We start from the raw sequence: 15,220 nt of genomic DNA, 5'->3' as shown, positions 1-15,220 counted from the left end.
CATTAAAATTAGTCTGTTTTTGGAGCACTTGTCTTTGCATATATAACACATGCAGGCAGGATCTATGTTTGCTTGTGATGGTAAAGTATCATTATTAAAGCTGTGCCATTTCTTCCAGCCTCTCTTTTTCAGTGAATAGTCTTTTCAGTACAAATCAGTAGCATAATCAGTGTGTCATGGGCCCCTGTGCAAAGAAGCAATGGCCCGCCGGGCAGCTGTTTTAAGTGTGACGTAAAGCATTAATCAGGGCTCAGAGGGTCCCTCGGGTATCTGGGCCCCTGTGCCACTGCGCCTCGTCCACCAAATGAAGCTACACCCCTGGTACAATTCCATGAAATTATACATGCACGTAAAAGACCACGTCATTGCCATAATCCAATGACATTTCAGGAGAAGCTATGCTAATTAACATGTGCTGCTAAAATGCTTTATCTGCATGGGTTTACATGTCGCAATGTGTATACGCGCTGCTCCTCAAATATGTACCATTGTCAAACTTCCGAACATGTGATCGTGTTGATTAGTGCTGAAAATGCAATCTAAACAAAGCAGCTCTGTGCGTCTGTGTGGCATGAAACACTGCTATTTGGCAATGTAATCCATAACTCGTGATTTATTTGTTCTCTTCTCTCTGGGTCTACCCATCATTACATGTTCATTAAGTGATAATTGTCATTGATCGACAGACCTGTATGCCGAATATGGAGTGAGAAAGGGGCTATTAAAACATCATGGGGTAGAGCACAAGCACGCCACAGCCAATAACGGAGATTAATGTGCAGAATTAAAGGCGAAGTAGTTACATTATGGACTCTTTTATTTCCCCTCACTTTATTAACGATTTACTGTCAAATATGTTAGAGCTCAGACACTCAATGAATAATGTGGGATTGATGAAGTACATCATTTGAGGCAGAACAAGTGATCTGACCTTTTCAATGGATGGGTCATGGCTATTCAGTGGCATGAGTTCAATTGTAAAAATAGTGCCCTGGCGCTGCCAAGCGAGCACGCATGCATTACTACAATCACTATATTAGCAGATTCTACAAAGCAATAAACCCATAGTGAAACCGAATCCCTTGTATTGTTTTGTACTTGTAGGAGTGTGTCTATGCTTAAAGTTTCAGACACAGAATTGGACTGTCCAGCTTCTCTAACATCCTAGGCACACATAGAGTGGCATATCTACGAGCCCCCTGCGCCGCTGGAGCGTCACTTTTTGTGACACTCCAGTGAGGCAGATTACAAAATCATATTTATGAGGTCACGCAAAGCCACTATGCATGGCTTTGAATGGACTCATAGATATGGAGCAAGGCAGCGCAAAACTCTGCGTTGCCTTTCACTCGGGAAGCGTTCCTTGGGCATTGCGTTGGTTTTGCCATGCAACACCCATGGATTTTGACACTTCCCCAGATTTCCCCAGAGCACGAGTAAGAGCCAAACTCCTACACCTCCAGAGGAGAGTCGTAGCGAGGAGAAATATCTTTATTTCAACTCATTTTTTCCTCTTGCAGCACACAGAGAAAGAGGAAAACGTCTCTTAGGATTGTTTCTGAGCAGGAAGATGTCCCTTCCTGCACAGAAACAGTCCTGCCGACAACTCAGGCCTCCTTGCACCATGCTGCAAGGGGGCCTGCGTTGGCGTTAGGCTGCCGGAACAGGGACAGTGCAGGGGAAAAGGAAGGGAATGCACCATATCACATAAATATAATGCATTCCTGCTTACTTGTTGTGCTGCCATACGTCAAATCTCTGTAAATGAGGCCCACAGTACTTTAGACAAACTGGCACCACCATGTGTTGTTATAAGAGCATCGGCGTATTTCAGCCATATAGTAGCACTCTAGTTTAAAACACCCTTTATACTTCCATGGTACTTAAAGTGGCACAAAGGAGTGTGCAAGACACAAACAGGTGAACTTCAGTTCTGTTGTTAGCCCCCGGATGAGAGACCTGTTTATTTTAAGGTTATGTTCCGTTTTACAGTGTGAGTAGATGTTCAGCTTGTGAGAATAATATAAATCATAAAACATGCACATATGCATTATTGCACAGATCTTGAACACTAAGAGGCATATATGCTAATATTTCTTACAAAGCAAGAGTTACAGTGCTGCATTGCATGAAATGGTGAGAGCAGATATGCTGCATAATTACAAAGATATGGAGCATTTCTGCTCTCTCCTTGCACTTGTTGACTGTGTGTTGCCTAATACCTACACATGCACCATAGTGCAAGAGTGCCTGCATTATCGGCATGATTGTTTTTTTTTTTTTAGGAATTTACATATTCCTGCACAAAAGCAAACCTTAAAGGCAATTTTAATCTCCTATGAGTGCTAGAATGCAGCACATGTGGAAAGGGAAATCATGAGGACAAATAATATATTTTTATTAGCTTTAGTAAATATGGGAATGCACCAAAACCCATGGGTGGGTGCATGGGAATACTTATGCTCCACCCATGGAATGCCTCCTAAGTTGAAATGTAAAATAACATAGTGCAAGTAGTTGTGGTGCGTTACACTTCATTACAAAGCTACACAAAGTTTGCAATTTTAATATTGCTGAAGCCTTTGCATTGTTCTTCTGTTGCCTTGAATAATGCAGGTACAGCGCAAAGGCTTCAGAAATCCGGGCCTTAACGTATGAAAATTCAATATACTTGAAGATTGCATGTAAATTTGCAATTTATGTTCATAAAATTACAAACACAAATGTTTTCCCTGCACAACTAAGAGGTAAAAAAAGTTTGAAATGTTTCTAACCTCCTCTGTTAGTGGCATTCTTCAAAATGCCACTCTTGCTATTTGAAAATACAACTCGTGTAGTCGGAAATATATGTCCTAAAAATAATTTGGGCCATGTTTTAATCAGTTAGACAACAGACATGGAAAATATAATGTTCTAAATAGCTACACAATACTGAGCTTTACTATAGCAAAATTGTGCATTAAATTTGCTTAAAAAAGAAATAGTTTTGAATGTTAACCTACTTTTTTGTTCCTAGATAGCTGTTAGGTAGGATGTTCTGTGTTGGAGCGCACTGGCCCGGAAAGACAGACTTCCAATGCCTTTCTGTGTCAGAAAGGTCAGCACAGAAAGGCAGTGGGAAGCTGCCATCATAATTCCTCAGCCGGAAAGAGCCAGCTGAGAAATTACTGTGGGCTTTCTGAATGGCGGACGGGCTCGCCGATTCCATCTGTGGCCATTCGGAAAACCGATTCGGATTCCTTCCGACTGAGCCTATTGAAATGGCTTGGTCAGAAACAAATCCAAACGGGCAATTCTGATGCGGTCTGAATGGGGAGTGGCTGGAAATCGGAAAATGTATACAGCTATTGTTGAGGGTTTAGGGAGATCTAAGAAGAGGTTAAGGGTGTGGTTAGGGAGGATTATAGGGTGGCATGTGCATCCACCAACACAACACTAATCACACTCCTATTTAAATACCACATTTCTATAGCTACAGCAAAATATGGACCAGAATCTGCAGTAAATGTAAGTGCAGGATAATGCATGGCCAACCATTGGGACTGCAACACCCGTCTACAGAAAATATTGGAGTCAGGGACTTAAAATATACTCCAATTGAAAATAATTTAGACTTAAATTAAATTACTTAAAATATTTAGAAATATAATTAAATATAATGTAATTTTTTTAAAGTATCTAAAATAACTCATTTTTATATTACATGTTGTAGTATTTTTTTACATTTAAAAATTAAAAAAGAATCACCTTCCAAAAAGATGTGATTCATTCTTCGCTATTTTGTATGATAAAACAATTCTTCTGCCTTCTCCCCAATGCCAACTCATCCTAGCCCTCCCGTGCACTCACCTTTTCCATGAAAAGTCTCCTGTAGTAGTGCTCCCTCTCATCTTCTGTTAGATACTCCATCTCCCCTCTACATTTGCCTCATTATGAAGTGGACTAAACTGATTGAACTGACTGCAGTTATAATGTGCACACTGCATCAAGGAATATTGCTTGATGGTGATCTAAATGCAATAGGATATTTTTTATTGTAAAATAATTAATTGATTATTAATTATGTTCATTGTTAAATTAATAGTTTATATTTTATTTTGTATGTTCATTTTAATGGATATTTTAATTTTAATATTTATAATTGTGCTGTTTATTTTAGTAGCAGGTTGTTGGGTTTGTAGGTGTATAGGTTGCAAGTTAATTATAGTTGACTTAAATATAGTTGAGTTAAATATAGTTGACTTTTAACCACGTCTCCTGACGGAGACGTGGTTAAAAGACGTCTCTGACTCAGATATTACTTCCATTCTGCAAATGGGGTACACCTTGCAGAGATTAGACAGACCAGAAGGTAGAGGAGGCGGCCTAGGCATCCTTCACAAAAACCTCTACCGCTGTAGAACTTCTTCGGCTGATATCTCTAACTGTGAGAGTATGATATTCACTCTTGATCTCTCACCTATAGACTCATTTTCTGGTGTGCTTATCTATCGTCCCCCCAATCAAATCGGAGATTTCATTGATTCACTCCAATCCAAAATAGCCAACCTGGTGGTTAGCAAATCCTACTTTTCTATACTAGGAGATATAAATATCCACCTAGAGGACCCTAACAACCCCACGGCCAAGGCATTTCTGGATAGTATGGCAGCCCTTCAGATTATATTAAAGGGCTTTGAGCCCACGCACGAAAAGGGCCACCTTCTTGATGGTGTTCTTAGTAACGATACCAGACTGAAAGTAGCAACTCCACTACCTCTTACCTGGACCGACCACTATTTAATATCTATTCAGTGGACTCCAGCGACACCATTACAGCCCCCCTCTCGCACCACCTTAACTGGAAGAGACTGGTCTAAAGTTTCCCCAGACCAATGGGCTAACCTGCTTTCGGCTGCCCCCCCCTTAAGAGCGATTGACCCAGCACTGCAATATGAGAACTATACCAAATGGCTGTGCTCAGCCTTGGATATTATTGCACCTATTAAGGCCCTTAAAGAAAAAACAAAATCCAAGAGCTCACCTTGGTATACCCCCCATCTTAAAGAACTAAAAAGGGCGTGCAGAAAATTCGAAAGAAATTGGAGGATCTCTCGTAGTAAGGTAGACAAAACCTTGCATTTTGAAGCTATTAAAAAGTACAAATTAGAAATTAGTCGAACTAAAACATTATACTTCGAGGAAAAAATTTCAACCGCCTCCAACTCCGCCAGAGAAATCTTTCAAATAGCAAAATTCCTGATTGATACTCCCCTGGTTCCCGCTGACCCCAGTAAAGCCCAGGCTCGATGTGAGAGTCAAGCTGAGTATTTTTACAGGAAAATACAAAAAATTGCCTCTGCCTTTCAGCCACCTAATCTACCCCAGGACATGGGAACCAGTTCATCCAACCTCACGACTCCAAAATTAGTTGAGTTCCCTTTGCTGGATGAAAACTCACTTGCGGTTATCATGACGAAAATAAAATCAGGATCCCCCACAGACCCTGCCCCCCCCTCTCAGATAGTAAAAATTGAGAACATAGTCAAACCTGTAATCCTTAACATACTAAACACCTCCATTTCCACAGGTTCAGTTCCTACTGCATGGAAATGTGCACAGGTTAAGGCGTTGCTGAAAAAACCCACTCTGGATCCGGAAAATATGGCCAATTATCGGCCTATTTCCCTCCTTCCGTGGATCAGCAAACTCCTTGAAAAACATGTCAACTCGGTTATTACTCAATTTTTAGAGAACAATCATCTCCTCCACGATTCCCAAGCTGGCTTTCGTCCAAAACTTGGAACTGAAGCGGCTCTCCTGGCAGTAACTGAGCTGGCCAGGAAGCAAATGGATCAAGGCGGCACTACAGCAATCATGTTGCTTGACCTCAGTGCCGCCTTCGACACCGTTAACACCAGCATTCTTCTTCATCGCCTCAACCAGATGGGAATCTCGGGGAAGGCCATGCTTTGGCTCCAGTCATTTCTGGAGAACCGTTCTTTTAGGGTAGTTGAGGGTACTACCTATTCCAAAGTCTGGCCCTTGGATCGGGGTGTACCTCAGGGCTCTTCGTTGAGCCCTACTCTTTTTAATATTTATATGCAGCCGTTGGCTGATATAGTCCATTCTTTCGGTCTGGACATAATAACTTACGCCGATGACACGCAATTAGTCGTGTCTTTGAATCAGGCAGTCCCGTCCTCATCCAATCTAAGTAACTGCCTGGTAGCTGTGGCTCAGTGGATGGCAACCTCGCATTTAAAATTAAATGGCGAGAAAACTGAGCTTATGGTGTTAGGCAACTCAACCATTCCCATTCCTTTGCTAGATTGGCCACCATGTATGGGCCCTATGCCTCAATCAAAATGCCATATAAAGAGCTTAGGCATTTGGCTCGATTCCAACCTCAGCTTCATGCAGCAAGCTACTACTCTCTCTGCTACATGCTTTGGGCTAATGCGTATGCTGAGAAAGGTGCTGCCCCTTCTCCCTTTTGAAGCCCGCAGAATAATGGTTCAAGCCATCATTCTGTCCCGCCTAGACTACGGGAATTCCCTATACTTAGGTGCTCCTGCTTTTACAATCAAAAAGCTACAGGTAACCCAAAATGCTGCAGCCCGTCTTTTGTTAGACCTCAATAAACGAGACTCAGCTAGCATTGCCCTCAGGAAACTGCATTGGCTTCCGGTCAGGGCCAGAGTGCTGTTTAAGTCTCTCTGCTTTATGCACAAAGCTATGTGGAAAAATGCCCCTACTATGGTCTGCTCCCTGGCTAAACCCTACCTTCCTCACAGGTCCTTAAGATCCAGCACTGCCTTCCTGGCTACTGTCAATAAAATCAGACGGGCCAGATGGGGCGGGCGCTCCTTCTCATGGAACGCTGCAAAAGAATGGAATTCTCTGCCCACCTTCCTCCGCAGTGAACCTAGCCTCTCAAAATTCCGGAAGAATTTAAAAACCCACCTGTTCATCTGATCCCTTCTTTTCTTTTAGTATGACGGTACTTAGCGCTACGAGGCCTTCGGGTTGTTTGCGCTCTACAAAATCCGGTTAACTTAATTTTAATTTTAAGCATTTATTTGTTGCAAATGTATTATTAAATTGATTATTAATTATGTTAATTTTGACATACTATTTTAACTATTTTTTTATTTAAATATGTGTTGTATTTCCTAAATTGATACATCATACAATTGTATTTCAAATTTTATTTTTTCAGATTGCTGTTATTATAGTATTGATATTTTCTATGTACTATAATTTATTATGCTTTATTATGTAGTAAATAGTTTTAACACACTATTTAATTTCATTATTAATCATGCAATTCTTTCAAAGCAAACACTTTCTTTACTGTTGCGTAGTTTGGAGTGTTAATAGTAAATCTAACTCTTCAAAGTCCAAAACCTTTCGTACCGCTGTTTACACTAGAGTGAGAATAATAAATCTAACCCCTTTGAATTCCAATGCTTTACCCACTGTTGCTTAGACTGGAGTGGGAATAATAAATCTAGCCCCTCTGATTTCCAAAACCTTTCCTACTGATGCTTAGACTGGAGAGAGAATAGTAAATCTATCAGGCCTGCAAGCCCACCATGTCACTTGAGGGTGTCTCTTCCAGAGGGCACCTATCTATAAAACTAAATGCCCCTCAAGCGCCCGCTTCTGGATGGGCATGTATATTAAAAGTCCCTTCAAGTACTCTTAGCGCTTTGAGGGAAACCATAAAATGAGGGAAAGAATAGAAAAACTTGTTCCAACTGTCATGAGACTAAGGAAGTCTCATAACAACCGATGGACATCCTGGGTGTGGTCACTTTTTATTGCTCCGCCCATTGTCTGGAAGTTGATTGCTGTTCTGAGAATCGCCTTGAGAATATGCATTTCCTGGTAGCTCCTCCACCTGCATTTGGATTCCTGGACCCCAAATCTGAGTCGCCTTCTCTCCTGGGTATCTAAGAATGGAGGGAAAGACAAGCATTTGGATATCCTGGAGTATACATTACAGGTGTTAATGCACCACAAATGTGTCAATTAGAACAAGCAGCAATTGACCATAACTTGCCTTGAGCTAAAAGAGCAAATCTATTCCCTGTTTCGAAAGAAAGAATAGCATTAACCCTGTTGCCTGGAGCGTGTTGCTCACTAACAGTTGTGTTTGCCTGAAACCTGTTTCTCACTTGACAATACTAAAAAACTGAAAAATGTTGGTCACTTGATAATATTGTAACACATGCATAGAACTGTAAACACATAGCAAATATTGGTACAGTGAACTGTTCGTATTTGATAATGTGAACTGTTAAACCAAGAAAGCTAGAGTATTCACACAGACACCATAAGAACGTCATGTGTATTTTAAGAACCTGATAAAATGAGGATCATACCTTGAGCAAGGAGAGAGAGCGTACACTAACGGAGAAGGAACTGCCAACTATGCACTGAAGCCCTGCACAACCAGAGATATTCATCCTAGCAGCTCTCCTTCTCTTTTCATCCCATTCCGTCACGTGCCTTCATCGTGGCTGTGTGGAGATTGCAGAAAGGACTTCGGTACAGGGTGAGTTGGGAGCCAGCATCTCGGGTCTCCAACATGCCCTTACAGGTCCAACAATATTAGTGCTTGACAGACAGCATGCCCTGTCAAAAGTCCTGCCTGGGCAATATGGAGCCATGTGAGATTTTTTGGGATGATTTGGTCCACATTTTAGGTTACCTGTAAAGGAAAAATCAAGTCTTAGCTCAGAGAGTAGATCACCTCAAACTTGCATGCCCAAAGAGACCAAACAATCTTGTGAAACCTTTTCAGAGAAATATAAAATCACCCTCTCAATTCCAGTTCAAACCTGAACTGGGGATGTAGCTCAAAAACACAGTTATCCAAGTCACATTTCTTCCGGCTCTACCCTTGGTGCCCCCACAGCACTACATAGGAGACCCTGGGAAATTTGCAGCATGTTTGAATCAGTATCAGTTGCACTTTTGGTCAAGACCAACGTTTTGCCTGATCAGAAGTCCAAGGTTTCAATTGTGCGATTCTGATTAGGGGACACATCAACATCATGGTACATTCCTCTAGTGGAAAGGAATGATCCACTATTATATGATTACCAAGCTTTTAAATCAGAAATTTAAAAGTTATTAGACATGGATATGTTAATGCTATCAGTCAATTTTGAGTAGCAGAACTTGCATCAGGGAAATGAGGCCCTTCTTACTTATATCACTGCCTCCAATTGACGTGTTTCTGCTTCTTGCCTGATTGTCCATAAGGAGGTGGATTTGCAGTGTATGGAGGACCTGCTTTTATTAAAACATTTAATACTTTGGTTCTCAATATGATCGAAAGAGGCAACATGTTTTACTAAATTAATTATTTTAGAATGCCTAACTCTAGATAGCATTTGTCTTATTCCCTGGCTCTTTTATAAGAATACATCCTTTAGTACTTTGTTTTACTTGCCAGTGTGGCAAGACCATCTTAAAGTTTTATCTCTTGCCAAGAGGCATAATACGCATATTTTCTTTAAAACAGGCATGATCGCACAATGTGCAAAGGATTGAAGAAACCAAACATTGCTTTCTACATGTCCCTTACCCCCTGGGAGAGTTGTTAATACTGTTTGTCCTGTCTTAACATCCAACATGTTATGTCTTGACCAAATCTAGGTCTGGTAAGGTCCACCATCTGGTTGCATTCCCTTACATAAAGAGTCATCCCTCAGACATGACGTCCTGCCATTGTGATGGTTTGACTATGACAATCACTCAGTGCTTTATGCTGTTCTACAACTTTCATAAGAATGTTATGTGTTATTATCTTATACCAATTTTTTTTGCTCAGAATATTAGAAATTATAACAATGCACTGAAATACCTGTTTGCAATTGGTGATCATTTTGTGTGGTTTAATGCTGTTCTTTTTATAAGAAAGGCTTTACAGCAAAGGAAAGGTATTCTTGGTTAGATATTTCCAAAAGGTGAAAGTGGTTGTCTTTTAAAAGTTGTTTGTATGATCAGGAGGTACAATTGGGTTGTCTTTTTAATATTTATATATCTTTGTATTTGTAGTTTATGATGCATATTTAACACATGTACTTTTATGGCTGTTTTTAAACATGCCGAATAAAGTTTTTAAACCATACTGTACTGACCGATAGTTAAGTTAGAGTGACCACAAGAACAATGTATTTCCTTATTCTATTGTCAGTTAAGGATGAGCGTAAGGCTCTATTGGCACAAGCAGTGAATCCACCTGATCCTTGTAAAGAGCTGATAGACCTTTGCATCAAACTCGGCCATCAATTTAGTGAACGAGGTGGTGATCGAGGCCGCTCAAATAACAAGGTCTTGGTAGTTTAGGGACGAAAGACAGAGTGTACCAAATTGGCTGAAGAGGTAGAGCTAATGTAAATCGGAGGAGTAAGGGGCCTCTTACTAGAGATGAAAGGCAACATCAAACAGATATGCCTGTATTATGGCAGAAAGAGGTATTTCCTTGAGGATTATACTGTGAAATTCAAGAGAAAGGATAGTGCACCAGAGAAACCAGAAGCGTGGAATCAATGCACCTAACCCAATTGGAGACTAGTTGGTCAGGTAAAGAGTAATATCAAGTGTCCAATCCCTTAAATCTAAACATGTTAACATCCTGAAACAGATCTGGTGGATGCATGACCAATTAGCATTTGCAACTGACATACAGCTAGATTCATGATAAACTGGATTATTTTTAACCTAGCCTTTGCTAATGAATTAGGAATAACCACACTTGCAAAACACATTCCTGAATGGTTGAAAATCATAGATGGCAGAGAACTATCATCTGGCCATTATTGTTAACACCACTACAGATGTTGCAAGAATGTTGCAGTAATCAGTCAAGGATCACACTATGAAATGGTGATATTTGACCTTATCAGTGCTCCTCACTATAAAGCTATTTTGGGCATTTCCAGGAAACAAACATGCAACCCTGACATCAATTGGATAACCCCCATGGTAAAACTGCAGTCTAAATTCTGCCCAAACAGTGGGGGAATCAGTTCCAGTAGAAAACAAGAGCCTACCTCAATGTTATGAAGACTACATAGATGTCTTTGATAAGGTAAAATTTGTCACACTCCCTCTGCATCAGACTTTTGATTTCCGAATTAACCTGCAACCAGGTGCAGAGATTCCCTGTAGTGCATTTATGTGCTGACACAAAAAGAGAATGGACATTTACATCAGTACTTAGATAAGAAGCTTCAAACAGGTTTCATCTGGCCCTCACATTCCCTGACTTTTTCCCCACTGTTCTTTTGTACAAAAAATGGGGAGAACTTGGAATCTGAATCGATTACAGGGCACTAAATAAGGCCAACCTCATAAATCGATACTCTCTACCTCTGATTTCCACCCTACTTGATTATGTTAAGAGTGCAAAAATATATACTTAATTGGACGTGTGACGTGCTTATTATCGTGTATGGCTTTAGGAGCATGACTAGCAGAAGATGGCTTTGTGTACCAAATTTGGCCTTTATAAACATATTGTCATGCTTTCTGGCTCTGTAACGCACCCTCATCCTTCTAAAACTTTATCAGTGAGGTTGAAAACATGTTTTTGTCCATGTCCAGCAGGCAGAGTTTCTGGAATACATACTCTAGCCATCAAGAATACAAATATTCTCTAAAAAGTTTGAGGCAATTGATCAATAGAGGTCTCCTCAAGCCATCAACGAAGTCCGGAGTTTTCTGGGCTTTGACACCTTTTATAGGCGGTGTATAGCCCATTGTTCCACCATGGTTTCTCGATTCACTAAACTCCTACAAAAAGGAGTTACATTCATGTGAGGACATGAAGCTGAAGATGCCTGCCATCAGTTAAAAAACAAATTTACATAAACTTCAGCCTTAAATCATTCAGACCCAACACAACCCTTTATAGTGGAGAGTGATGATTTGCAAGTTGCAGTAGAGTGAGTCCTTTCACAAAGGGATGAGAACAGTGGGAAGTTGCCACCTTCAACATACTTCACTAATAAACTGGACCCCTCAGAAGTAAATTACTCAGTAGCTGATCCAGAACCATATGCCATAAAATGAGACTTTGAGGACTGGAAAAACTAGTTCTTGGGAAGTTTACACACAATCACCATCTTGATGGATCACAGGAATCTACAGTTCCTAAATGGTGCAACCTCTGTAAACCCGTCAGTTACAATGGTTTCAATTCTATAACAACTATGATTTTCTTTTTCAGTTCAAGCCTGGATGAAAGAAAGGAAATACTGGCACCCTCTCCATGTATAGTCATGTAGTTACAGAACACATAGAAGAATCACAATTAATCATTCCATCAGAAAATGTACAGTGAACTGTGACACATACAATGGATGTCTTACATCAGATACATCAGGAAGAAGCAGTCATAGAAGAACAACAAGTACTAGAGCAATGCACAAAGGAATGTAGACAAAGATCAGCACATATGAACCAGGGACTACATCTTCCAACATAGACATTACAGGGGAAGGCACCAGAATGATGTGACACACATTCTCTCACAGGGACTCTGGGGGAAAAGAAACTATAGATCTGTAACACAATGCATTTGGTGGTTATCCTTTTCCAAAGATGCAAAAAGATTTGTAGCCAACTGTATGATATGTACCTGGGGAAAGGATTCCCATGAAACTGCTGAAGAAATGTTGTTATCACTACCAACAACAACATCTCCGTAGCACACAGTGTTGTTAGGTTTTTTAGAAAAATTACCCAGATCTCAGGAGAGGTTCACCACAATTGTATTTGCGATAGACAATTTTACCAAGCTGGAACATTTCAATCCCCTCATGGCCGTGCCCTCATCACAAGCATTAGCTAACTTCTTTTAACAAACTGTTGCATGTTCTTATCTCAGGCCAAGGACCACAGTTTGTTCCTAATTTAGGAAATCTCTTTGTGATCTTCTGGATATGGATGTTCGACTATGTTCAAGTCACCAACCACAAACGGATGTGCAGACTGAAAGGGTAAACCAATGTATGGAACAGTGTTTATTCTGCCACCTCATGAAGTCAAGCCAGGATTAGGCAATTGTTTATGGGCAGCATAGTTCCCATTTAATAAGCCAATGTTAGGAAAGTCATATTTACTGCCATGATCACCTCATTTTCTGACTAACACTGGTGGGTATTGCCTCTGAATGTGCCCTGGGTTTTCCTAACTAGGCCCAGGGCCAGTGCTCTTCTTTAAATGTTTATGGCAATTTCAGTAATTACAGTTGTTTCAGGCAAGCTACCTGTAAGACCCTAGTATATGGTAGGGCATTAATATTTAGAGACCCCAGTGGAATCAATGCACTTAAGTGTGCACTGCTGTGGTGTCTGGTGTTATTTTAAAAACAGTCTTGCTTTGCAGGCTATGTTTAAAATAAAACTGTATACAAATTTAACTTTTGAATTAAACGCTCTTCCAAAGACTACAACTACATTTTTATTGCATGTATACCGTTCCTAAGGTCTGCCCTATGTGCTCCAAGGGTAGGGTGTCTTGTTATAAAAAGCAGAGGCATTATAAAATATGTATTACATGACCAGGTGAGGCAAAAGTAGCCAAAGTAATTTTCCCCATTGCAGTGCTGCTAGCTCAATAGGCTAACATTGGGGAGGCTTTAACCCCTTCCATGCGGGGCACGTTCAGCGGACGTCGCGTGCACTACCTTGGTAGTGCTACGCAGGTCCGCTGAATGTTCCGACCCCGCCCACGCAATAGAACGTTCCGCACCGGCGCAGCAGAGGGGTTAATAATAAAGTCCAACTTTTGACAGGGGTGAGCTGGCAACATAATGCAAAGTATCAACATACTATACCGACAACTTACAAAGGTCAGATTTATTATACCTATTGCAGGAAAGAGTTTTAGAACATACTTTTCTGAAGTTACTTAAAGCAGCCCTGTAGCAGCCGCTTCTGAATGACCAGCCCTAGTCAGCCTGAGACAAGCTGCACCCTGGTTAGATGTGAGGAGGCCTGGGGCTGAATCAATACAGCGTTTTTGTGGATGGAGATTTGGTTCCTAAATTAGCCAGGGACTGGAAGAGGGTTGGAGAGATAAACTGCTCTTCAACAGGAGAAGCCTCGATATCACAGGCTTGATCCCTAGCCAGATGGGAGCCCCTCTAATTAGATGAGTAGAGGGACTGGAAGGGAAGTGTAGGGGAAAGTTAACCACACCTGTGTGTTGGGTTTGCCAGACCTGAACTCCAAGGAGTTATTTTCTCTGTTTTGATTTTGCTGAGATGTGCATTTTAGGACAACAGTATGTCAGACTTCCCAGGAGGCTATTTTGGCTGTGGGTGGCAACTTGAATTCATGCCAGCCCAGAATGAGGAATAAATATGAAAGAGCTGCAATAGCATCTCCGATTACTGCCTGAAAAACATCTGAAAAAGAAGGACTGCCCTGCTGGACCCCTGGACTGCACCAGAGAGGACTGCACTCAGTAGGACTGCACAAGCTGCAGTCGAAAGGCTTTACAACAGAAGGACTACGCCTGTCTTGAAAGATAAGGAGTAGACTTCCTGAAACAGCAACAGGTAGAAAAGTCCTGGAAGTAGCCACCTGCAACATCAAATTCAACAACTCTACCTGACCAGCTTCAACTGGATTTTACTTGGATTGGCCAAGTAGTTTGTGTGAGTTAGAGTCCAAGACACCAAGAGGCAAACCAGAGCTTCTGAACCTTTAATTGGTGCTGTGGACCCTATCTGACCATTAAGGAACCTTTCAGAAGAAGATCTGAAAGATTGGAAACTTTTTGGCAACTTTTGTGAAAAAGCTCCATGATGTCCAACTGCTACTCGGCCTAACCATGCAAGTGTGCCCAGCTGAAAACTAAGACAAAGACCTCCAGGACTAACAGAGGAATTATGCTGCAGCAGGCCAGCTTCGTCAAAATCAAAACTAGATCCAAAAACCCAGTCGGTCAAAGTTGAGAGAAAAAACTCCCAAAAAGTCAGAAGGTAAAAACGTAACCAGTCCCAACCACTTATCTTATCTGACCCACGCTCCACTGAAGTTGGTCTGAGACTTTTACTTTGTCCTAGACTTTTACTTTAGAGTGGAGTTGAAATAGTATATATCCTGGTCCAGCGTGACCAAATACCCACAGACGGCACTTTCCACTTACACTTTTAACAGTCAGGAACCAAGTGACTTTAGATTTTTATCTCCTTACAATGGACTGGCCT

This window comes from Lissotriton helveticus, chromosome 4_1 (assembly GCF_964261635.1).
Source record: "Lissotriton helveticus chromosome 4_1, aLisHel1.1, whole genome shotgun sequence".
Taxonomy (NCBI): Eukaryota; Metazoa; Chordata; class Amphibia; order Caudata; family Salamandridae; genus Lissotriton; species Lissotriton helveticus.
The sequence above is the reverse complement of the archived record's forward strand: the minus strand, read 5'-3'. Positions refer to the sequence as shown.